Here is a 27,381-nt window from a genome sequence, read left to right as displayed (position 1 = left end):
ATGAGTGGATTCTGACAGCATGCACTCTTGAGTGACATTGTCGCACCGCAAAACGACGGTTACAACCTACTCTGTCTACTTCTGCGCACAGATCGCAATCTAAAGAAGTTGGACGTATTTCGGTACGGTACACTGCATGTTAGGAGCAAGCCGTCGACTTTACACATTCACACAGACAAACAGATACACTTCTAACAAATCAAACTTTCTTATTTTTGTCTCAGTTCATTACCCGAGTAATAGAACGCTAATACGTCCACTTCCCCGGTTCCAGTGACGACTAGGGAGGGGAAGAGAGAGGGAGGGGGTTTACTTGCCGGTAAAGCAAAAGACATAATCAGTTGCCTTTACCGAAACATTCCCAACTGGGAACCGTCTTCAACCACTCTCCGCTCCTTGGAGTTTGGTTGAAAAGAAACGACTTCTTCAGTGGGAGAGATGCCACACAGCTCGACCTTCCTTACAATAGAAAATGAAATGCGAATAAAAAAATAAAACACCAACATCCAACACATATTCCGAGAGCCTCCACACGGCGCATAATTAAAGGTTCCCTGCGCCATTGTTCGTCGTTGCCTTTCCTGTACAAGTCGCAAATGGATCCATAGAAAACCGCTGTCTACATGCCCTGAATTCTTTGAACTGATCTTCTCTGTCCTTACGCGAGACGTACTTTGGTGACAGCGGAATCGTCCTGCATTCGGCTGCAAATGCCGGGCCTCTAAATTTTCTCAGCAGTGTTCCGCGAAAAGAGCGTCGTTTTTCCTCCAAGAGCGTCGTTTTTCCTCCAGTAGTCGGCAGCTCGTGGTCTTTCGGTAGCGTTCTCGCTTCCCGCGCACGGGGTCCCGGGTTCGATTCCCGCCGGGGCCATGGATTTTCTCTACCTCGTGATGACTGGGTGTTGTGTGTCTTTCATCATCATTTCATCCTCATCGACACGCAAGTCGCCGAAGTGGCGTCAACTCGAAAGACTTGCACCAGGCGAACGGTCTACCCGACGGGAGGCCCTAGCCACATGGCATTTCCATTTTCCTCCAGTAATTCACATTTGAGTTGACGGAGTATTTCGTTAATTCGCACTGGCTGATCGTACCTGTCACAAATCCAGCGGCATGCCTCTTAACTGCTTCGATGTCTTCCCTTAAACAAATCTGGTGGATATCCCAAACACACTTGCAATAATCAGTAACTGCTCCCGGAAGAGATCTGTACGCGGTCTCCCTTACAGATGACTTACACTTTCCTAGAACTCTCCAGTGTTTAGTAGACGGGACTATGTGAAGCAGCGCACGACTAACACTACATTCGAACGTTACAGGATTGTTTGCCTACCCATCTGTGTTAATTAATTTTTTTTTTTCCAAATTCATCGTCAGCACACGGTGAATTGTAGTATTATAAACACCGAATAAATTTCCAACCGCCGAAACCGCTGAATTCATTTATTCATATAGATTATCGGTTTCGGTAATTCACTGTTGCCGTCTTCAGATCTGAAAAGATGCGACTGAAAATGCTAGGATACAGCGACTAACATAACAGCACACATAATTATGTTCAAGATTTGCAGTACGTGGAATAGCGACATACTTGTGTTTACATAACCGCACATCGCTCTTGTAAACACAGGTATGTTGTTATTCCATATACTGCAAGGCAACGGCTATGCCGCAGTGGATACACCAGTTCTCGTCAGATCGCTGGAGTTAAGCGCTGTCGGGCGTGGCCGGCACTTTGATGGGTGACCATCCGGGCCGCCATGGGCTGTTGCCATTTTTCGGGGTGCACTCAGCCTCGTGATGCCAATTGAGGAGCTACTCGACCGAATAGTAGCGGCTCCGGTCACAGAAAACAATCAAAACGACCGGGAGAGCGGTGTGCTGACCCCACGCCCCTCCTATCCGCATCCTCAGTGAGGATGACACGGCGGTCGGATGGACCCGATGGGCCACTTGTGGCCTGAATACGGAGTGCATATACTGCAGACCTTTAATATAATTAGTTGCTGTATCCTAGCATTTTCGGTCCCATCTTTTGCAGATGCGAAGGTGGCAACAGAGAATTGCCGAAACCGATAAGCTATATGAATGAACGGTTTTAGCAATCTTGGAAGCTGGAAATTTATTCAGTGTTCTTTTTCCAAATTTGGAGTAAATCGACGACACTTTCTGTGCATTACAGTATGATCAGTAAACAGTCGCAGGTTGATATTCACCCTGTCCGACATATCGTTTATACAGGGCATCCCAAAAATGTTGCGACAAACTTCGAGGGGTTGTAGAGGGTGTCTCGAGAAATAAATCTAGAATAGGAATCCGTGTCCAGGAACAGCATCCAGCGAAGCTACAGGGCGCCGAAGTTACAGGCGCCGGCGCCTGCGGCTGGACCAGCACTTCTGCAGCAAACTTGACTTCGTACACTGACGGACCGTAGGCGTATCGCACTGTTGTTTGTCAGCCAGTGATTGCGACCCATTGGCGCGATCGCCAGTGGAGAAGATACAGCTAGCTGCTGCGTACAGAGGCCTTGTCTCCCAGGAATTCTATGGTCCGTTCCCATCGTGGCTCAAGGTTTCAGACACAGGTTTCCATCTGCAGTTTACTATTCTGCTGTATACCGAAAAACACTGGAGATTGTAGATGTTTCCAGGAGGAAAGTAAACTGCAGATGGATACCTGTGCATGAGCATCACATTCACAGGAGACAAGGCCTTTCTACGCCGTAGCTAGTTCTATCGTGTCCTCTGGCGACAGTGCCAATCAGTTGCGATCACTGAATAACAAACAACACTGTCACACGTTCCGCCTACTGCCCATCAGTGTACGAAGCCACGTTTGCTGCCGAAATGGTGGCCTAGCCGCAGGCGCCGGCGCCTATAACTTCGAAGCTCTGTAGCGTCGTTGGATGATGTGCCCGGTCACGGGTTCCTATCCTCGATTTGTTTCTGAAGACACCCTCTACACCCCTCGAAGTTGTCGCAACATTTCTGGGACACCCTGTAAATTTGAGCGCAGCCCTATAAAACTCTCCTTGGGCTAATCCTGTTATACATTCGCCTTCTGTGCACAGTGAGCGTGCAGGAAAACCTTACTTAAATAGCCTTCGAGCCACTTACGTATCTGAGAATCTATTCCGTATGTTCGGACCTCCATTAACGGTCTGCAGTATGGTACCGTGTCGAACGCTTCCTGGAAAACTAGGAATATTAACCCTGTGTGTTGTTTTTCGTGCAAACATCTGTTATGTAACTGTGGACTTACAGCCACACTTCAGAAGGACAACATCCAGGCAGATGTGGCATCTTCTCCTGAGCTCTTTGCATTATGCTGTGCCACACCATATCAGTGTTGCCAGCCCCGCAGGCGAAACCGCGCGGAGAGTGACAAAGCGCATCTCACGAAATAGTTGGTACGTTGTACGTCTCCCAGCTCTGCAACGTAGGCTTTATTACGCCCGTTGCCGTCGCAGGGTTATGAACGGCTCGGCGTGAGCGAACGGCACTATTGACCACCGCCGCGAGTGCGGCGAACGAGTCGCCACGATTTATCACCGCCTGTCAGGCTGTTTTACGAGTAGCACGCCCCGCGACGTTTTGTTTATTTAGCAGCCTGGGAAGCGCTTCACGCGTGAGGGGGACCCGATATTTTACTCTTTAGCCGTGTCCCCCGCAGAGAGCTGTCCTGTCGTACAATGCATCACCGTGATGCGGCCTGACGAACGAAAGAGAGAGAGAGAGAATGGTCGCTTTAAACCTATAAACAGCAACGTTGCCGGGCGAATAAATCTGGTTAACAAATGAGACGTGAATGAGGCGAAGAGTCGGCAGTTTAATAAACTGTGGGCAGCGCGTCACAGTGTCCAGTGCCAGCTAGTCTGTCCGGATAATGAACGATTACCGCTCGATACGGAACGGGTGTTGCCAGCGGCGAATCCACCGTCGGCGCCGCAACAGGTCTCGTATCACTGCACATCGGCAAAACTGTCAGGATTCACGATGCAAGCGCTGAAAGATATCTAATAGTGCTGAGATTATACTGCGGTGCACAACATTCTCTGATAGGCATGTGACTGCCTGAATGTTTTTTTCTTTCCTTCCACTTACTAGTTTTGGCTGGATTTTACCTGCTATGTAAGCCCTGTCTTCGATTTGAAACGATATAGCTAATGTTGATGTGTACGCTTTCTAATTATTCTCCATCTGTCTTCTACAGGCTGTCCCACGTATCTTCAGCACCCACAAACAAACTTTTACGCGAGAAGTAAAATAACAAACGTCTCAAGCAAAGGGCGTTTAGCTAACAGTGGGACATTAACAAGCACGACTGCCTTTCTTCTAATTTTGTTTGTTACGAAGATATGACCAGCACTACAACTTTTTTAATTAGCACCCTGTATTTTTTATTTGGTTATCCTCTTCCAATCCTCGTGACCTGTTCGAAAACGTCCTATGGTGTACCACTCTCCGAAGAGTGACGTCATTAAAAACGTAGCACAAAACTGACTTCGGCTGTCCCGTACTGTCACGCGGTACAGGCAAACAGCGTCGTTCGCTTGCTGGAGTTAACGGTAAACGAGAAAGTGCAGTCCCAGTAAACTTGATCACCTGAAACGAATAGCTTTTCTACGTTATCTTCGTTACTACGCCGTGTACTTTCATAGTAGTTCAACTGAAGACGCTTGGCTTAATATCTCGCCCCTCCACATTCGATTGGAACAGGGATCGCTAATGTGTATTACAACGCGACGTACCCTCTACTATGCGCTCCACACAGGTTTGCAGAATATGAATGTAGATGTAGACAGAATGCACCATCTGTCAAAGAGAAGAGAAACAGTCTCAGATATTCCGTAGGTGTGCACTGTTTAATAAGAAGTGAACACTTCAAATCTCTAGCATTAAACACGTTTCGTACTGACAGGAGTGTCGCATTTTAATATGACAAGGTGCATTTACATTGGCCATTACAGTCGACGGGGGCTCACTAATGACAAGCTGTATTGTTACGAGGCCTATTGGAAAGTAGGGTCCGATCGAACGTGGAATGGAAACCACAGTGATCATCCGACGAAGCTTTGCACATATGTGTTGGGCAGTGCCACTAGTATGCACGTCGATCGCGTCACGTCACTCTTTTCAGATCTGAGAGCATAGTGACCACGTAAACAGGCCTAGAAAATAGTGTCTGCCACCAAATATGAGGGTCTGATGTCACGCAGCCGACATAACACAACTGTCACGCATTTCCCTCTTCATGACAGTTCTCGGATGCACTCTGCAGGGGCAATGAAGATGCTCCTGCGGCGTTTTCGGTTGGGAAGTATTTGATCACCCATAATACAGCCCGTAATTTGCTCCCCCTGAGTTTCATCTCTGCTCACATAAACCGCTGACTATGAAGAAGACTTTTGGCACAGACAACGAGCTGCAGATCAGCGTAGAGAACTGGCGGCAAGCACAGGCTACGCCTTCTATGACGAGTTGGTACAACGCTACGACAAATGTCTAAGTCGGAGCGGTGACTACGTAGAGAAGTAGCTGGAAGGTGTAGCTAACAGTTGTAAGTAAAACATTTTTGATTTGTACAGTGGTTTCGTTTCGTGACCGATCGGACATAGTTTCTGAATAGCCCTCGTAGCAGGGCCTGCTTAAGGGCCAGAGAATAAAAGCCGGTCGCTGTGGCCGAGCGGCTCTAGGCGCTTCAGTATGGAACCGCGCTGCTGCTACGGTCGCAGGTTCGAATCCTGCCTAGGGCATGGATGTGTGTGATGTCTTTAGGTTAGTTAGGTTTAGGTAGTTCTAAGTCTAGGGGACTGATGACAGCTGTTAAGTCCCATAGTGCTCAGAGCCATTTGAACCATTTGAACCGGGGCTTGGGACATCAAGCAGACATTTCTGCCAGAGGCGCCAAAGTGTAGATTTGTATGCATTGCGTATCACGGGTAGTGGCGAATTCTGATACGGATGAAGGAGTATTTGGGAGAAGGGGGGAAGGCACCTAACGATATGTGAGGGAAAAATTATTCTTTAAGCTACACTGATTGTTAATCTTCTTGCCACGTACAGAGTGCAGACGAATGCTGTGGCGCAACATATTTAGAAAGCAGTACTGAATGCGGGAAGAGGTCCTAAAACAGATCTATCCGATTTCAATGCCCACTCGCAGTCTGGGCAGCTGAGATGGCGTCACAAAAGGCGAACCATTATCTGCAATTATAATTGAAGGTTACTACGTTTTGTTCAGGGATGAGTCACGTACCGTATCCCCTGTAACTCACACACACTATCAAACCAGAAAGTGCCATGGATCATTATTCCGTTTCTGTTTGCACGGACCTAGATTTTACTTGGGAGAAATAACCCAAAGCTTTCGGATCAAACGATGTGCCAGACATGATTGGTTGTAATAGGAGACCAACCTCTGAAATCATCTTCCATGTTAACTCTTCCACGGTCGCACATTCTGTAGCGCGTGAGCGAAGTTAATTTGCTTGCATCGTATTAGAATTGTGATCAAGTGACTATATTCAGTTCTTAATAAGTTTATTTTTGGGATAGGGGAAAAAACTTTGGTGATTAGTGTTCGTCCTACTGCCCTTACGCGAACTGTTGAAGATTGGATTTGAATATTTGACGATTTTGTTCGTCTCCAACAATGCGTACACCAAGTCAAAACAGAAACTGGTTGTTGTAGCAGTTTTTATACATCTGGTACATCTTACAACCGTAAGACATCGGGTACATCCAGAGCTGATAAGATATATTCCACTGAGCGTAGGAAAACAACTAAGTTGGTGGTAATTTTGCTTTCTGAAGTTGACAAAGAGAAGTATTAATTTCGTGGAAAAATTAGTTTGTTGGTTAGCACATTTCCCACAGGCAATAAAAACTTTATTTGATGGTGTGTTTACTTTCATGCCCCATGAAACGCATAAGAGACATTTCATCGAAATTAAAATTTATATTTCACAGCAAACAAACTTTAGCTAGTGTAGCAAACTACCACTGGATGCAAGGGGCGTATGGATGTAGCAGAATGTATTGCTATGAAGGCAGCAGCTGTTGGTAACTATAGCACTCTATGAATGAGAAAGTACATGGGCATATGGTAAGTTCATTGGTAGAGGCAAACAGAAATCGTAACACAGGAAGTACAAAGCTCAGAAGAAACTGGTGATACGCAGAGGCCGGATGAGAACTTTATCGGCTGAAATGATAAAAGTACGATAGCTTTAATTGCAAACAAAAAACAAACGCCGATCGAACAGACCGTCGTATCATCCTCAGCCCTTAGGCGTCACTGGATGCGGAAATGGAGGGGCCTGCGACAAACGCACCGCTCTCCCGGCCGTCGGCAGTTTTGGTGGCGCTGCTTGTCAGTCACGTAGCTCCTCTATCGGCCTCACAGCGGCTGACTGCACCCCGCTGGCCAACACAACTCGGCAGAACCGGGCGGTGACCCATCCGAGTGCTAGCCAACACCGACAACACTTAACATCTGCGATCTGACAGGAACCAGTGTTACCACTCCTGGAAGGCCGCTGGCCTCGATGGCTTTAATTTCACGAGCAAAAAACTGTGGGACGACGAAAGTACAGCAGCAGTGGCGGAACGAAAATAGGCACTAGAGGTGTACAGGAGGCATGCCTCATACGAAATTACATTAGTTTGAATTGCGAGACTGCTAAAGCAGCTAAAGAGGAAGGAGTGGCTAGACATTTGCTATTCATTGCTGCAGTGCATACTGTGGGTGATTACACAAATTAAGTGACGGTAATAGCACTCTACACACACTGCCGACATGTACTGTACCTCTCGATCTGCATACACCTCTACATCCATATTCTGTATGCCGCGTGAAGATTTGAATGGAGTATGAGTACTTGGGACACAACCACCATTATTAGTCATGACTGGTGCATGGGATAAACCACTAGCGATAGTTTCCATTTAAATTTATATGTTGCTTGACGTTGGAGTTTCAACAATAACATCTCCGTGATCCACAATGCCTCTGTCGTAGCGGCAAGCACTGCAAATTGTTGATTGTCTCAGTAACGCTCTCTTGTGTAGTAAACAAACCCACAACAAAATGCGCTGTTGCTTGGATCCACTCTTTCACCTCTACTAACTGTTGAGTTACACATAACAAACTCGTAACTACCACTTCCATGAGTTACCTACACTTCCTTTAGATTGTGCTAATGAATGTCAGTCATCATCTCCCGTTTACAGTATTACCTTTCTGAGGTTGTTCTACTTCAAATCGCGCAAGACGCGTGCTCTGAGATATCATATAGTTGTGACTGTTTCCAGTGAATTCCCGCAAATCCTGTAAATGAACAGTAATGAAATACTCCAAGACAATGGTCATTTACTAAACAAACCATCAATGGTTGAGTAACTGTACTGTATGCTGCATCTGACTACAGAAAGGCACCTTCTAAAGATATCATAGGTTGCTCCACATATATTACCACCTTCCAGCTCCAGACAACTTACTGCGGCAGAAACACATTACCACCATCCAGCTCTTGATAACGTATGGCGTCCCACAACCTTCCAGCACCATACACCATAGGTCCCCCTACATATATTACCACCTTCCAGCTCTGCATGACACTTGTTGGTCCACATACATTACTATCTACCAGGTCTACACACAATAGGTTCCACTACATACGTTATCACCTTACAGGTTTAGACAAAATACATTGCCCAAATTACAATACCATCTCTCAGCTCTAGAAAAATGTATGATTATATATACATTACCACTTTTCAGCTCTAGACAACGAACAGTGCGTTAGACACATTATTCGATTGTACCTCTAGAAAACACGTAGTCCCCACATACACTCCTGGAAATGGAAAAAAGAACACATTGACACCGGTGTGTCAGACCCACCATACTTGCTCCGGACACTGCGAGAGGGCTGTACAAGCAATGATCACACGCACGGCACAGCGGACACACCAGGAACCGCGGTGTTGGCCGTCGAATGGCGCTAGCTGCGCAGCATTTGTGCACAGCCGCCGTCAGTGTCAGCCAGTTTGCCGTGGCATACGGAGCTCCATCGCAGTCTTTAACACTGGTAGCATGCCGCGACAGCGTGGACGTGAACCATACGTGCAGTTGACGGACTTTGAGCGAGGGCGTATAGTGAGCATGCGGGAGGCCGGGTGGACGTACCGCCGAATTGCTCAACACGTGGGGCGTGAGGTCTCCACAGTACATCGATGTTGTCGCCAGTGGTCGGCGGAAGGTGCACGTGCCCGTCGACCTGGGACCGGACCGCAGCGACGCACGGATGCACGCCAAGACCGTAGGATCCTACGCAGTGCCGTAGGGGACCGCACCGCCACTTCCCAGCAAATTAGGGACACTGTTGCTCCTGGGGTATCGGCGAGGAACCTTTCGCAACCGTCTCCATGAAGCTGGGCTACGGTCCCGCACACCGTTAGGCCGTCTTCCGCTCACGCCCCAACATCGTGCAGCCCGCCTCCAGTGGTGTCGCGACAGGCGTGAATGGAGGGACAAATGGAGACGTGTCGTCTTCAGCGATGAGAGTCGCTTCTGCCTTGGTGCCAATGATGGTCGTATGCGTGTTTGGCGCCGTGCAGGTGAGCGCCACAATCAGGACTGCATACGACCGAGGCACACAGGGCCAACACCCGGCATCATGGTGTGGGGAGCGATCTCCTACACTGGCCGTACACCACTGGCGATCGTCGAGGGGACACTGAATACTGCACGGTACATCCAAACCGTCATCGAACCCATCGTTCTACCATTCCTAGACCGGCAAGGGAACTTGCTGTTCCAACAGAACAATGCACGTCCGCATGTATCCCGTGCCACCCAACGTGCTCTAGAAGGTGTAAGTCAGCTACCCTGGCCAGCAAGATCTCCGGATCTGTCCCCCATTGAGCATGTTTGGGACTGGATGAAGCGTCGTCTCACGCGGTCTGCACGTCCAGCACGAACGCTGGTCCAACTGAGGCGCCAGGTGGCAATGGCATGGCAAGCCGTTCCACAGGACTACATCCAGCATCTCTACGATCGTCTCCATGGGAGAATAGCAGCCTGCATTGCTGCGAAAGGTGGATATACACTGTACTAGTGCCGACATTGTGCATGCTCTGTTGCTTGTGTCTATGTGCCTGTGGTTCTGTCAGTGTGATCATGTGATGTATCTGACCCCAGGAATGTGTCAATAAAGTTTCCCCTTCCTGGGACAATGAATTCACGGTGTTCTTATTTCAATTTCCAGGAGTGTATGTTACCATCTTCTGAGTCTGAACAACATAGGTAAACCCACATACTTGACCATCTTCCAACAGTAGACAACTAACTGTAACCCACACACAGCACTATCTTTCAGCTCTAGATGTGATATGATGCCCCATATATTGCCAGCTTCCAGCTTTTATCAACATATTCTGCTCCACATGCATTACTATGTCTGAGTTCTAGATAACAGACAGTGCCACATATAAATTACCACCTTCGTTTCTAGATAATATATGATGTGTCACATGGCATCGCTAGTTTCCAGTGCCCACTTTCACTACCACCTACCAACACAAGATGCCCTACAGTGCAATACACACCATTACTATCAAGCCTAGACAACATATGGTGCCACATATGTATCTCTTCCATCTTACAGATTAGACCACATGTAGGACCCTGCATACAATGTTACCTTACAGCTATGGAGAACATAAAGCGCCCCACATGCAACTTCCAGCTCTAGGCAAGATACTTTCCCTAACATATATTATCATCTTCCACCTCTGGACTACATCTGTTGCGCCATACACATTGCCACCTTCCAACTCTGGGCATTGTATGTGGTCCCATACACATTATCATCTTCCATTTCTAGGTAATGTATTTTGCCCATATATATTACAACCCTCCAGCTCCAGACAGCATACAGTAACCCACATAATTACTACCTATCACCTCTAGACAAAAAGGTTGCCAAAATTACATTACCACCTGTCAGCTCTAGGCAATGTATTGTAAGCCATGTACATTACCACCTTCCAGCTCCAGACAACATAGAGTAACCTACACATATTACTGTCTTGCAGCTCTAGACAACACATGAATCCAGTGTACAATAACATGTCCAGGTCTGGAAAATATAGGTTGATCCACATGCTTCGCAATCTTCGAACTCCTGATATCATATGGTCTCCTACATACTTTACTACCCTTCAGCTACAGAAAACATAGGGGCCCCACACACTTTAAAACCTTCCAGCTCTAGACATTATACGTTACCCTACGTATATAGCTATCTTCCAGGTTTAAACAACATAGACTGCTCCACATAATTTACAACCTTCCTATTCTAGAAAATATAGAGTGCCCTACATTCATTACCACTTTCCAGCTCTAAAATGGCAACATATCGTGGCCCACACACATCACAAACTTCCAGCTCTCAACAACAGTGACTGACATACATTACCAACTTTCAGCTCTAGATATCATGTGGTGCCCCCACATACATTACTGCCTTCCATGCCTACACAATATAGGTTGCCCCATATACGTCACAACCTTCCAACCCTAGAAAACATAAGGTGCCCTACATATATTACTAACTTGCAGTTCTAGACAACATCTGGTGCTCATATACATTACCATCTTCCAGCTCTACAAAATATGAGCGGTGTTCAAAGGAAAAGTGATGAAACAATGATGACAGTATAACTGAAGACTTAATGCAAAGTAATCAGCAGAGGCCTGGGACAGCTGTCTCACTCTTTCATGAGTTGAAGGATTCTCTGTTCCCAGAATTCCTGTGGTTGTGACAGGAGCCATTCCTCCACTGTCCTTCAGTTTGTCGTCATAGTTGAAGCACTTCCTTTGGAGATTTTTGTTTTTAGCAGTCCAGAAACATAGAAGTCGCAGGGTAATATGTCTCTGCGGTAGGGTTGATACTCAAGCTGCTCACACTTGAATTTGGCCATTACACTCTGATAGACCTTGGAGATGTGTGGACACACTTTATTCTAGAGCCAAATCACCCTCTCCATGAACATCCTTGGACGTTTGTTCACGACAGACTTGTGTAGGCTACAGTGTATCTCACAGTACAAATCACTGTTAATGGTACTAGAATGAAATTTACACTCTACAGCGGAGTGTGCGCTAATATGAAACTTCCTGGAAGATTAAAACTGTGTGCCGGACCGAGACTCGAACTCGGGACCTTTGCCTTGGTAGAGCATTTGCCCGCGTAAGACAAAGGTCCCGAGTTAGAGTCTCGGTGTGGCACACAGTTTTAATCTGCCAGGAAGTTTTTCACTGTTAATGGTTTTTACGTGCTTGAGGAATCTAGTGAGTGTCAGGCTTCCGATATCGAAAAAGGTACTGAGCATCAGATTCCGTGCTAAGGGCACAGCTTTGAATTTTGTAGGGACACACTGGATACTACATTCATGTTCCTAGATGTCTCACTATGTTATCTCAAAGTGGCACACAAATTTCAACTTGGTTGATTGTTACAACTTTTTGTAACTTTTCATTTGAACGCTCCTTATAGTTTGCCCAAATTACACCTGTCACCTCTATATATTACTTCCACCCAGTTCTAGACAACAGACAGTACCCTATTTACATCACTACTTTTCAGCTGTAGAAAACAACTGGTTTCCCTCATGCATTACTACGTTTCGTACCTAGACAACATAGGTCGCTCCACATACTTAACAACCTTCCTTTCCTTCCAATTCTAAGCAATGTAAGGTGTCGTACATAGGAACTTGCAGATCTAGCCAGCAAATGATGTCCCATGTACATTATCATCTTTCAGATATTTACAACATAGTTTTCCTGAAATACTTTACTTCTTTCCAGTTCTAGACAATGTATAGTGCCCTACATACATTGCAACCTTTCAGCTCTAGGCAACATATGGCACTCCACTTTCCAGCTTTGACACTATATACTGCCACAAATACATCACCAAAATTCATCTCTAGACAACATATGATGTCCTACGTACATTACCACATTCTTCTATAAATAAAGGCCGGTTTGGGTGGCCGAGAGGTTCTAGGAGCTACAGTCTGGAATCGCGCGACCGCTACGGTCGCAAGTTCGAATCCTGCCTCGGGCATGGATGTGTGTAATGTCCTTAGGTTAGTTAGGTTTAAGTAGTTCTAAGTTCTAGGGGACTGATGACCTCATAAGTTAAGTCCCATAGTGCTCAGAGCCATTTGAACCATTTTTTTAAGTCCCATAGTGCTCAGAGCCATTTGAACCATTTTTTTAAGTCCCATAGTGCTCAGAGCCATTTGAACCATTTCTATAAACAAGGCAGTTTGCCCCATATACATTACCACATTCATCTGTAGACAATATAGAGTGCCCTGCGTATATTATCATGTTCCAACTCTAAACATACTGTACCGCTTTCAATGCGTCGCTTGTTTTCATTTCTGTTTGTTCCCAGTAAGATGCGGCATCGCAGTGTTGCCATGTCTTCGAGATATAAAGGTATTTTTGCTTGTCTTTAGGATAAGAAGCAATACGTCCACGTACCCTGCGTTATCGACGAAGTGGTGGTTTCTTTCACCACAACGGTGCCATGGTACATCTTTTTGATGAGTCATTAGATGTGTGGCATTGTTTTCATAACTGTTAGATGTTTAATACTGAGGTTTCTGAGTATTGCACGTATTTCGGTTATTTTCCGATGTAAATAGTATTCCTGTGAACACTTCCTAAAATTCTGGTGAATTGCAGCACCCTCGTCCGCCCCTGGTAGCTGAGTGGTCAGCGCGACGTAATGTCATACCTAACGAGCCGGGTTCGAGTCCCGGCTGGGTCGGAGACTTTCTCCGCTCAGGGACTGGGTGTCCACAGAGAAATACACTCAGTTGACGTCACTTTCCCTTTATTCACCCGATTCTTAGCGTGGCGACTTCTTTTTGCTCCCTAAAGTCAAACACAACACGATCGGACGGCACCTGTCATCGGCTCAGGAATCTGCAGCATCCTTGTAAAACCGGGTTTTTGGGGTGTAGACATCAGAGTAGGAACAAATGATTCCAGAATTGGCTCTAACGAATCTAACAGTACATCAGTTTAAATGCGAACAATATGAGAAACAGAAAAGTCCCGTAGAGTAGTAGAGATTCTCTCAGAACACATGGGAGAGGCAGCCATGAAAGAACTATACGACCTGGCATGCAAGATATATGAGATGGGCGAAAAACTGTCAGACCAAGAAGAATCTGCTAATTCTCAGTACAAAAAAGCAGGTGCTGACAGGTGTGATATTACTGCACTATCGGTTTAATAAGCCATCCTTGCAAAATACGAACACGAGTTATTTAGAGAAGAATGGAAAAATTGGTGGAATTCAACCTCGGAGAAAATCAGTTTGGGTTCCGAAGATACGTAGGGAAACAGGGGGAAATGTTGACCCTATGTCTTAATAGATAGATTGAACAAAGGGTAACCTATGTTTATACCATTCGTAGATTTAGAGAAAGTTTTTGACAACGCTAGCTGGAGAACACTCCTTTAAATACTCACAGGAACAGGGGTGAAATATAAGGAGCGATAAGTTACCCAGCCTGTTCTGATAACACTCGAAGACCATGAAAGCTGTAGCTGAGAATGGAATGAGACAGAGTTGTAGCTTCTCCACGATGTTATTCAGTCTGTTCTAAGAGCAAGCAGTAAAGGAAACCAAGGATAAATTCGGTAAGTAAACTTCAGACAAGAATTAAAAATTACAAGGTTTGCAGTGCCATTGTAATTCTCCCAAACATGACAATGGAATGGAATGAGCAGTTGAACAGAAGGAATAGTGTCTTGAAAAGCGGCCATAAAATGAACATCAATAAAAGCGAAAGATGGGTAATGGGATGTACCGGTAGTCGAATTTCGTCAGGTGATGCTGAGGAAATCAGATACCACGAATAGTCGATGGGTTTTCCTATTCCGGCAGCAGTATAACTGATGACGTCCAAAGTAAACAGGGTATCGAGTTGCAAAATCCCCTCGCTTCTGAACTGATACTGTTATTACTCAGCTTAGCCGCGAGTCCGTAGAGGGTGGGAGGGTGGTATATGTGAAGTACAGTATGACTGGTCAGCATTTCCACCCGGAATTTGCGAGTGTAAGTCGGCCCTTCCTTGATCTGCCTCGGTGGGTCGTGTTGTCGGATTTCCTCCTACCTATGCGCGGTGCAGCTCTCGTAAATGTCGTCCCGTGCAGATTATTCATGGGAGCAACGGATGTCTCTGTCGGTGGAAGCTAATTATCTGAAATAGCTGTCGATCAACTTTGGAGTATCTATTTACGCGAAATTAACATTTAGAATGCCGTAATATAACTTTTATTCCTATTAGATCAATAATGAAACACTCGTGTCACAAACTGCTCGTAACCGAGAACATGGCTACCATCGAACAAGACAGGAAGAGCTCTTAACGCCGACTGCCGACTTTGGCGCGCAGTCCGTATCTCTTACTAGTTTTCGTCATAGTTCGTGGATTTCCGATCAAGTTCGTACTTACTAAGATATGCATTTGTTAATGAACGGGTGTGAATTTTAACCAGGCAAAATTATGATAAATAGTTTTAAACATCCAGAGTATTCATGTTGTCATAAATGACTTTAATTATTAAATATAAATAAACAAAATCGGTGACTTTGGCGCCAAGATGACGGTACTTCCCGTCACGTATATTTCCCAGGCTGACGCTTGTTGCTACGGTCCAGCGCCGAGCCCCACCCCACTACGCGCGACATGTGATCGCTTCGTCACCTAGCCAGCCAGAGTGGGAAATGCTCTCCGATTCATAGCCGGCTACGGACTACAGCACTTCCTATCGTGAATACATCAATGAGAGACAATAATTTATTAAAACTGGTAAAAATGTCATCCTCACGTAAGAGGCACCTTACAAAGTGCAGACTGGCCATTGCAAGAAAAGCGTTTTTGAAGGAACAATTCTCTTACCATCGAATATAAATGTAAGTGCTCAAAAGTATCTCTGAAGATATTCGTCTAGAACGTAGCCACGAATGGATGTGAAAAGTGGACATTTAAGAGTTAGACAAGAAGAGAATAGGAGATTAGACGGGTAGATCGAGTAACTAATCAGGGGATAATGAATCGAAACGGGGAGAAAAAGAAATTCGTAGCGCAAAGTGACTAAAGGAAGAGGCTTCAAGCAGCAGTGGAGGATAAAAATCGTAGAGGAAGTCCGAGACATGATTATAACAACAGGTTTAGAGGTTCAAATGCAGTAGCAACTCAGAAATCAAGAGGCTTGTACACGCCAGACTAGCGAGGGGAGCCGCATAAGACCTGAACGAAACGCATATAAACAGTAGAACGATTAGTATCAGAACAGGTTTTTCTAGCAGCATTGTTGTAGAACTGAAAAAGGCTGCCCTGGTAGCGGTATTGATCCGTGTGGAGGGCCAGCGCTGCGCTAGGAGAGAGACGTGACTGGCCGGGCCGCAGGTGCGGGCCGTCACGCGGCTTACGGCTGAGGCTGGAGCCGCTCCAGGCTGAGTGACGCGCAGTCCAGCTGGCGCCAGCAATAGCGGCCCCGAGTGCTCGCACACATGTTAGCCTCTATTAGCCCGTCGTCGCCTCCACTCAGCAGGCTACACAGCCGCATTCTGACCACAAAGTGGGCGCCCCATTTGACACGTAGTCCTCGTTTCATTGCCTACTTGCTGGGGTCTTCCGCGACTTACCTAGAACATACTTCTTACGCAATCGTATGCCGTATAACGGATGGTGACATATACTACTTCTAACCACTAGCAATTGGAGAGAGCGAGAAAAACAATTGTCTGTATCCTTCCATATCAGCCTCGTTTTCTTTTCTGTTGTCTTCGATGTTATTAAATGCGATAGATATTAGTCGTCTTCGAATTCCCATTTTTTTGACGAAGCATGTTCTTAAATCTCACGTGTGATCGAGCCTACTGGTAACAAACCAAAAAGCACACCTCTGAATGCGTCGATATCTTCCTACAATCCGACCTGGTGGGGATACCAAGCGCTAGAGAAGTATTCGAGAATAGGTCAAACAAGTGTTCTTTACGTGATTTCCTTTACAGATGATCTACAATCTCCTATAATTCTCCCAATAAAACGGAGTCGACCGTTTCCTACAACCAGCCTTACAAGTTCGTTACATTTTACGCCGCTTTGCAACGTCGACCGTTTCCTACAACCAGCCTTACAAGTTCGTTACATTTTACGCCGCTTTGCAACGTTACGGCTTGATATTTAACCAGCGTCACAATGTGTAGTAGGACTCCACCAATACTGTATTCGAACACTACAGTACTGGTTTTTTTCTACTCATTTGGATTAATTCACATTTTTCCTCATTCAGAGCAAGCTGACATTCATCGCACCAAATACAAATTGTGTTCCAGTCATCATGTGTTCTTATACACTTACACTCGATGACGACGTTTCTGCGTTCCGTACAACGTCTTCAGCAAACAGTCGCTTTTTGCTGCTCGTCATATTCGACAGATAATTTATGTGTATAGAGAATAAGAGGAGTCCTATTAGACTTCTGTGGGGTATTCACGGCGATGCCGTTGTCTCTGATGAACAATCGCTGTCCACGTTAACGTACTGGGTTCCTTTACTTAAAAAGGCTTCAAATGGTTTAAATGGGTGTGAGCACTATGCGTCGCCTAGAACTTAGAACTAATTAAACCTAACCAACCTAAGGACACACACACACATCCATGCCCGAGGCAGGATTCGAACCTGCGGCCGTAGCAGTCTCGCGGTTCCAGACTGTAGAGCCTAGAACCGCACGGCCACTCCGGCCAGGGCAGATGTAGCGAGTTTGGAGCCAATTTATAATAGTACCATCTTAGAACGTCACTTTGAAATTTTGCCTTGTCAAGTTATAAACAGTTTGCCTGCAAAATCTACAACACGTGTGATGTGTTACTATCAATAGTCCTACCTATTACCTTGAGTAATTATATTCTGTATTTACCACTTTTCATTATGTACTTAAGAGATTATTCTCAATCCCCATACTCCAGACCGTCATGTAAGATTTATCAGATTTGCATTGGCACAGGTTGCCACTACTACGTATGAAATATTAAGAATTTAAAGGTTCATTTTATAGTAATTGTAAATTGACTAACCTTACTAGCTCTTTTAAATAGAAAAGATGTTTGAGCTATTAACATATTCGGTGGATGGCGATGGCGTAGTGCGAAATTAAACTCGCTAGTTCAAATGTCGCTAGCGACATACTTTCTTACTTATATTTCAGTTCAATGTTTATTAACAAATGGAAATTTTACTTGACAAATACTGGATCACAATTTTCAATAAAAATAACATATTTTTATTTTTAATTGTTGTTTTGTTGAAGACGCTGCTATTCATAATAAATTATTTGGTAAAAAACTCGGAATGCCAAATAGGGAAAAAAATATTTTTTATCTCTTGAGGCTGAAGAGTATTATTGATGTGTGTATATATATATATATATATATATATATATATATATATATATATATATATATATATATATATTCTTTATTTTACAAGATGACATTTCGCTGCCTGTATCAAATTTTAATTTACTTTTGTTTGACCAGTAATTAATGACCAGGATTGAGGTGGTGAAGATCGGAGGATGTTGCTGACACTCAAGAACAGGAAGCTAAACGGGACGACATAATTTGAAACGAGACTGCATTCTAGTGCCGGAAAATGAAGGTTTTAATCCGGGGAAGAGAGGGAAGAACAGAAGAAGATACCAGATGACGACAGTAGACCACAAGCAGAGCGCCGAAGAGTGAAGAGAGAGGTAGGAGCGCTATGAAGTCTAAACCTGCCAATAACGAAATGTTATAAATAAAAGAAAAAAAATTACTACTACCGAGATTCAGACCAAAAATGCCACGATTACTAGTACTAGCACATCATGATTCGCAGTCAGGTGCCGACAAATACTTAATAGTCTGCAAATGTCTTATTCGTTTCATCAGCTAACATTTTCTTCACCCGACTACAACAGTTCTTTTATTTTTACTCTGTTTCTCACAGTATGCCACGTTCATGTGCACTCTGCATGAATTGCTTTCTGTGTATTTTCGATCTCTTCCCATTGTCAAGCAGTGCACGTACAGTATCAAGCTGTAGGAAATAAATAAATGGTTATAAAATAATGTTGTCTGAGCAGTGTCATTAAGTTTGTTGCATTGTCATTTTGTCGTCAATGCGCACACGTATTTCGCATTGCTAAGTATGAAACTACTGTCCACCCGAGAAAATCTGATCAGTACGACCCTTGTTGAGACTCGATCTAGACAGCGCTCCACGCACAAGGCAAGCGCTGCCAACGGGAGCGATGCCGCAGTTAGCAGCGAGAGACGACCAGCCTGGTCTCGGCGCTCTGGCACGTCGCCTATGAGTTGTAGCCGAGAGCGAGGATGGACCTTGGAAGGAAGCAGGAGTGTCAGGCTCGAGACAGGTTGTAAGTAGGCTGTTTAGGTTTTTATGTTGGTAACGCCACGTAGCTCTCTGTATGAAAATCACCGGCTGTGCTGTGTGCAGTCTGTGGCTGGTTGGCATTGTTGTAATATTCGCTATTGTAGTGTTCGGCAGTTGGATGTGAACAGCGCGTAGCATTGCGCAGTTGGAGGTGATCCGCCAGCAGTGGTGGATGTGGGGAGAGAGATGGCTGAATTTTGAGAGCGGACGATCTGGACGTGTCTCCATCAGAAACAGTAAATTTGTTAGACTGGATGTCATGAACTTTATGACTTTTGAACACTATTAAGGTAAATACATCGTTTGTTCTCTATCAAAATCTTTCCTTTGCTAACTATGCCTATCAGTAGTTACTGACTTCAGTAGTTAGAATCTTTTATTTAGCTGGCAGTATTGGCGCTCGCTGTATTGCAATAGTTCGAGTAAAGAAGATTTTTGTGAGGTAAGTAATTCATGAAAGGTATACGTTATTGTTAGTCAGGGCATTTCTTTTGTAGAGATTATTGAAAGTCAGACTGCGTTGTGCTAAAAATATTGTGTCAGTTTAGTGTTGATCAGAATAAGTAAAGAGCGAAATGTCTGAGTACGTTCAGTTCTGCTCAGCTGTTTGAAAATCAAATAATGTAAGAGGTTTATCAGCACAGCCATTCATTAATTTTTTTAAGGGGACGTTTCAAGGTCTGTCAGCAGCGCCTGCCCCGCAGTTGAGGCAGACACTGACTGTGACGTCGCCAGATTACGACGATGCACCGACCGACCGGTTTAGACGCCACTGCTGGGCGTAGCTTCTGGACCTGGCTGTCGCAGTCTGTGCGTGATGGAGGGCCTGCTGCTCAAATACTGTCTCTACATTTCTACATTAGTCCGAGTGCGGGAACTCGCAGGTCGTTGAAATGGCTCTAAGCACTATGGGACTTAACGTCTGAGGTCATCAGTCACCTAGACAAAGAACTACTTACAACTAACTAAAGTAAGGACATGACACACATCCATGCTCGAGGCAGGATTCGAACCTGCGACAGTAGCAGCAGCGCGGTTCCGGAATGAAGCGCCTTGAACCGCTCGGCCACAGCGGCCATCAGAACTCGCAGAACAACCGATACGAGAACTATGAAAATCCTCATCAGTTGCGTTGCGAGATCAGAGTGATGTGAAAGAAGAGCGTGGCTGGCTGTTAGTGCAACACAGATTATAGGAACAATCTTTTTCCATCGAAATGTAGCTTCTGATACGAATGTATCTGAACTGAACCGGCACTTCACGTTGCTTACAGCGATAATTGAACCACAGACAAAAGAGAGACTCATTGATTACTACATGGAGGTAAACAAATGTAGCCACGAAAATTTCTATCCGAAGCAGGTTACCGTTAAAAAAAAACCATCATGCGTATCAGATCAACATCTACCGGACATGATGGCATCACAGTCCCAAAGACGAAGCTTATCATTGAACAATCGTCTATGAGAGATATATCCAAGCACTCCTTAACCACAAGAGTTTCCCCTGACGCCTGAAAACACGGCTAGTTAAGCCGATACTGAAAAGGATGTTTGTACACCAACCCCCGTTTACAAACCTGCTTGTATTCTTCCTGCACTGTCTAAGTCCTTAGAAGTATCGTACATCAGTCAAAAAATAGATTCCAACTTAACAAACAAGCTTTCTGTGCATTTGTTAACGTCACAATGCCAATGTAACTACATACTGGCCATTAAAATTACTACACCAAGAAGAAATACAGATGATAAATGGGTATTCATTGGACAAATATATTATACTAGAACTGACATGTGACAGCATTTTCACGCAATTTGGATGCATAGATCCTGAGAAATCAGCACCCAGAACAACCACCTCTGGCCGTAATAACGGCCTTGCTACGGCTGGGCATTGAGTCAAACAGAGCTTGGATAGCTGCCCATGCAGCTTCAACACAATACCACAGTTCATCAAGAGTAGTGGCTGGCGTATTGTGGCGAGCCAGTTGCTCGGCCGCCATTGACCAGACGTTTTCAATTGGTGAGAGATCTGGAGAATGTGCTGGCGAGGGCAGCAGTCGAACAGGACCTGCAACATGCGGTCGTGCATTATCCTACTGAAATGTAGGGTTTCGCAGGGAGGGTAGAGCCACGGGTCGTAACACATCTGAAATGTAACGTCCATTGTTCAAAGTGCCGTCAGTGCGAACAAGAGGTGATCGAGGCGTGTAACCAATGGCACCCCATACCATCACGCCGGGTTATACGCCAGTATGGCGATGAAAAATACACGCTTCCAATGTGCGGTCACCGCAATGTCGCCAAACACGGATGCGACCATCATGATGCTGTAAGCAGAACCTGGATTCATCCGAAAAAATGACGTTTTGCCATTCGTGCACCCAGGTTCGTCGTAGAGTACACCATCGCAGGCGCTCCTGTCTGTGATGCAGCGTCAAGGGTAACCGAAGCCATAGTCTGCGAGCTGATAGTCCGTGCTGCTGCAAACGTCGTCGAACTGTTCGTGCAGATGGTTGTTGTCTTGCAAACGTTTCCATCTGTTAGGGATCGAGACCTGGCTGCACGATCCGTTACAGACATGCAGATAAGATGCCTGTCATCTCGAGTGCTAGTGATACGAGGCAGTTGGGATAAAGCACGGCGTTCCGTATTACCCTCCCGAACCCACCGAGTCCATATTCTGCTAACAGTCATTGGATCTCGACCAACGTTAGCAGCAATGTCTAGATATGATAAATCACAATCGCGATAGGCTACAATCCGACCTTTATCAAAGTCGGAAACGTGATGGTAAGCATTTCTCCTCCTTACACGAGGCATCACAACAACGTTTCACCAGGCAAGACCGGTCAACTGCTGTTTGTGTATGAGAAATTGGTTGGAAACTTTCCTCATGTCAGCACGTTGTAGGTGCCGCCACCGGCGCCAACCTTGTGTGAATGCTCTGAAAAGCTAATCATTTGCATATCACAGAATCTTCTTCCTGTCGGTTAATTTTCGCGTCTGTAGCACGTCATCTTCGTGGTGTAGCAATTTTAATGGCCAGTAGTGTATGTTTATACAAGTAGTCAAATAACTTAATGTTAGTATGAATAATATATTTATGGCCATTTCATTTTGCACACAAAATACTTGACAATGAACGGAAGATGAAAGCAGTAACGTAAATAAATGGAAAAGAATTGCAGTTCGAGTGTTTTCGCTGTGTGTTTTACGAAATTTACTATTACTGCGGATAATCGCAACTAAAAAAATCTCCAATAAAAAAATCTCCGCTGTGCTAACCCCGAAGCCAAGTTTTGTGTTAAAGCGAACAGCGCTTACTCAGTTCGGCCCGCGCCCTAATTCTGTGTAAGCTTGCCGGTTGCAGGACCGGAACGCACCGAACAGCAAGCCAGGCGAAGCGGACCGGGCCGGGGGGCTGCGGGCGCCCGCCCACAATGGGCCGACGGAGTCATCGGCGCGCCCCGTCAGGTCAGCGCGTTTTAATCCAAAGGGGAGGCGGCTCTGGCGTGGCGTGGCCAGCTCGCGCAAAGGTCAGCAGTCACAGCGCCGGCGGCGCTACACGGCTCAAAGTAATTTTCAGGAGAGACATCCTGAAATTCGGGTGATGCTGAGGGAATTAGATTAGGAAATGAGACACTTAAAGTAGGAAAGGAGTTTTGCTATTTGGGGATCAAAATAACTGATGATGGTCGAAGTAGAGAGGATATAAAATGTAGACTGGCAATGGGAAGGAAAGAGTTTCTGAAGAATAGATTTAAGTGTCAGGAAGTCGTTTCTGAAAGTATTTGTATGGAGTGTAGCCATGTCTGGAAGTGAAACATGGACGATAAATAGTTTGGACGAGAAGAGAATAGAAGATTTCGAAATGTGGTGCTACGGAAAAATGCTGAAGATTAGATTGGTAGATCACGTAACTAATTGAATAGAACTGGGGAGAAGAGGAGTTTGTGGCACAACTTGACTAGAAGAAGGGATCGGTTGGTAGGACATGTTCTGAGGCATCAAGGGATCACCAATTTAGAACTGGAGGGCAGCGTGGAGGGTACAAATCGTAGAGGGAGACAAAGAGATGAGTACACTAAGCAGATTCAGAAGTATGTAGGTTGCAGTAGGTACTGGGAGATGAAGCAGCTTGCACAGGATAGAGTAGCATGGAGAGCTGCATCAAGCCAGTCTCAGGATTCAAGACCACTACAACAACATCCTAAAATTCAACTTACATTAGAAGTTAAGAATTTTCTCATTTTCAGAAGCACCTTCTTTGTTATCACCAGTCTGCGTTATGTGCCCCCGGCACTTCTCCCGTCGTTATTTTTTCCCCTAAATACCAAAACGGGCTTACTAATTTGAACGTCGGGTTTCCTGATGCAATTACGGCAACTACGTCTAACTGTCACGTTTCTGTTTTTGTTAGTGTTCATCTTACAACCAGATTATCCATTCAGTTCAGCTACTGTTCCTATCCTTTGCTGTCTTTGACAGTCTTAGGATATTTATATTTTTTTCTCCTCGACTTCAATTTTCTTTCCAAATTACTGCTTCGCTTCCTTTGCCGAGTGCCGAATGTGCACACGCGCGACAGGCTACAGCCCCGCCACAGTCCCTTCTGAACTAGTTCCTGCAATTCCTGTCCCTCGACCGTTACGACAGCGCTCTCGTTTCTGTACGGATAACCTTCTGCGCCCAACATTTTACTGCTTCTGCTTTCAAGATTTCACCAACGGTATACGGTGACAAATATTCGTTCCATGTTTTGTGATCCTCCGACAGGGGGACGGCGTAAATGTGAGCTAGGAAACGTCCGCTCGCCAGTAGGGGTAGGACGGAGCACGGGACGGCGGCGGCTGCCAGCAGAGTGCGGGCTGCAGGGCCCGCTTCCGGCGCGCGATGGCCGCGACGGCAGCCCGCCAGAGGAAATTGCCCGCTCTCTTCTGCCCTGCCCCCTCTCCACCGGCCTGCTGCTGCCACCCACCGTCATCTCCTTCCGTGGGGAAAACTCCCCACTGTACGACCGCGTTCTGCTTGTCCGCCTAGTTTCTCTGAGGCGCCCAGCTCACCACTAAAAGAAACACACCGATGCTAGCCCGCGCGGTAACCCTTTAAGGAGGCGAATACTCCCTCACACCCCCCCCCCCCCCCCATACACAAAGATCCTCCTCCACTCCCCTCTACCCGTGGGTCTGTTCTCTCTCTCTCTCTCTCTCTCTCTCTACCGAGCGAGGTGGCGCAGTGGTTAGCACACTGGACTCGCATTCGGGAGGACGACGGTTCAATCCCGCGTCCGGCCATCCTGATTTAGGTTTTCCGTGATTTCCCTAAATCACTTCAGGCAAATGCCGGGATGGTTCCTTCGAAAGGGCACGGCCGATTTCCTTCCCCATCCTTCCCTAATCCAAGCTTGTGCTCCGTCTCTAATGACCTCGTTGTCGACGGGACGTTAAACACTAATCTCCTCCTGCTCCTCTCTCTCTCTCTCTCTCTCTCTCTCTCTCTCTCTCTCTCTCTTTCTCTGGCGGATACATCATCTGACGACACCGATTCTGTTCGGGCAGCTCTCATTGATTCTCGCCCCTTCCACATCCTACTTTTGTACTCCGCAAGCCACCGAACGGTGTTTCGTGGACGACACAGAGTGTACCACTAAAATTCCGCCCCCCCTTCCCCCCTCCCCGCCGTGCCTCTAATTACATAGCAAGAGAGAGTTGGCACGCCTCCTTGCACACGATAGTATGTCCAATTCCTGCGCCTCTGTCATCGTGCCAGGCGCTCACTCGTGGAAATGGTCTGTATCTACTCCCGTATCTGACCGTGGGGCCTCAGTATTTCGGCCGTTTGGTTGGTTTGTTTGGGGGAGACACCAGACAGCGAGGTCATCGGCCTCATCGGACTAGGGAAGGACGGGGAAGGAAGTCGGCCGTGCCCTTTCAAAGGAACCATCCCAGCATTTCCCTGGAGTGATTTAGGGAAATCACGGAAAACCTAAATCAGAATGGCCGGACGCGGGATTGAACCGTCGTCCTCACGAATGCGAGTCCAATGTGGTAGCCACTGTGCCACCTCTGTCGGTATTTCGGCTGTCCACGATGCACAAAGTCTATTTCGCAGCCGACGTCCTTCCTATCCGAGCTCCTGTTGGGCCACTAATGACTTCGTCGCGACGGGAGGATAAATAATAATTTCTTTCCTCCTTTCTTCCATTTCGTGACATACTCAGCCTGTGTGTGTGTGTGTGTGTGTGTGTGTGTGTGTGTGTGTGTAAAAAAAGAAAAGGCTCGTTAACGTGTTTCGTGGCAAATTTATTTAAACCTGTTGAATTAATGAGAACTGACACTGAAATTCAACGTCTCATTTTAATATCTTGATGATGAAAAGAATGGGGGACAGCTAAGTAAGAAACATTATCCCCTGTCTTTCGACTGTTGCAACCTTATGACTACTGCCGTTTTAGGACGAAATTTAAATCTACAAATTTACATTTATTCACAATTTTATTTAACGTTAAACATAAAAACACAGAATATCAATGAATATTATTTTGTTTTCCACTAAAGGATCAATGTCCCCAAAGTTACCGCACTGTCAACATAACCTGAAAATCTGTCAAACTGCACAAAACCTCTCCAACCTGAAAAGCAGTATGGTAACTTGATGTAAATGTAAGTTCATTTGTTGAGTGTTCTTTTTGAAAACAAAAATGTATTTTCATACCGAAAATGTCAATAAAATTATCTAGACTTTTTTTCTATGCTCCCGTACGATGAATACTTTCTTAGTCATATTGCTTAAAAGCAGAGTTGTTTTTTTCTTTTATTTTATTTTAATTTCTGCATTTCGCCTTCTCGTTGTTCGTTTTCCAAGTGTCCATAATATTTTGCATGGAAATCTATCTTAAATGTTGTTATAAACTGAATATTTCGTCATTTTCAAAGTTTTAAAGCACATTAATACAACAATGAGGGTATCAAGACACCGTCGCATACAATAAACTTAGACTAGGCATCCTGCACTGATACTTAGATGTTCATGCCCCTCACCGCTTTGAAGTTCCCAACCTGACCATCACGCTACTTTTCATCCCTTTAAAAACACTCTCCAATTTAAGGGGAGACTCCGCCCTAAACAAGTCTGCGCGTTCCATCTAAACAACAGAATTGCAAACAAGCAGTTGAATCTCAGCTCCTGCTAACAAAAGGTTAGACATAATTTCCAGCCTAAATGCCTTGGTGTCACACTAGATCGGTCTGTGACATATAAAAAACACTTGGAAAAGACAAGCCAAAAACTAGAAACCCGTAACAACATCGTAAAGAAACCAGCTGGCACAACATGGAGTGCCGACGCATCCATTCTACATACTGCAGCACTTACGCTGGTGTGCCCAGTTCCCGAATACTGTGCTCCAGTGTGGCAACACAGTGTCCACGCGAGGAAGCTGGACGTACACCTGAACCAGTCAATGAGGATTATTACTGGCACATTAAAATCCATCCCGATCCCCTGGCTGCACACCATCAGCAATATCCAACCACATGAATTACGACGCCAAGAAGCAACAAATCGAGAATGGAGGGAACTACACCATCCCGACTACACACAAGACCTCCCAATTCATACAGTCTTAAACAACCCTCCCCCAGACCGCTTAAAATCTCGCAAACCACTGTGGCATAATGGGAGGAACGATAATAAGTTCGACATTAAAGAAGAGTGGCACAAGAGGTGGAATGCTGCAACAATAGCATATCGAGGCATCCAAGACCCAACTGCCAGACTACCAGGATCTGCTGTGTAGTGAGTGGACAAGGCTGAACAGAGTAAGAACTGGCCACG

The 27,381-nt window shown here is 45.6% G+C and overlaps 1 protein-coding gene and 1 pseudogene across 1 annotated transcript in view; one reads left to right on the top strand and one right to left on the bottom strand.

The window, feature by feature from the left end:
* The window catches only part of LOC124789721 (collagen alpha-1(XVIII) chain-like), a 971,515-nt gene that overhangs the window by 767,820 nt on the left and 176,314 nt on the right, over positions 1–27,381 (bottom strand). The window lies entirely within an intron of this gene.
* Positions 1,656–1,773, top strand: LOC124791208 (annotated as a pseudogene).

This window comes from Schistocerca piceifrons, chromosome 3 (assembly GCF_021461385.2).
Source record: "Schistocerca piceifrons isolate TAMUIC-IGC-003096 chromosome 3, iqSchPice1.1, whole genome shotgun sequence".
NCBI lineage: Eukaryota > Metazoa > Arthropoda > Insecta > Orthoptera > Acrididae > Schistocerca > Schistocerca piceifrons.
Note: the sequence above shows the minus strand (reverse complement) of the source record. Positions and strands in the feature narration are given on the sequence as shown.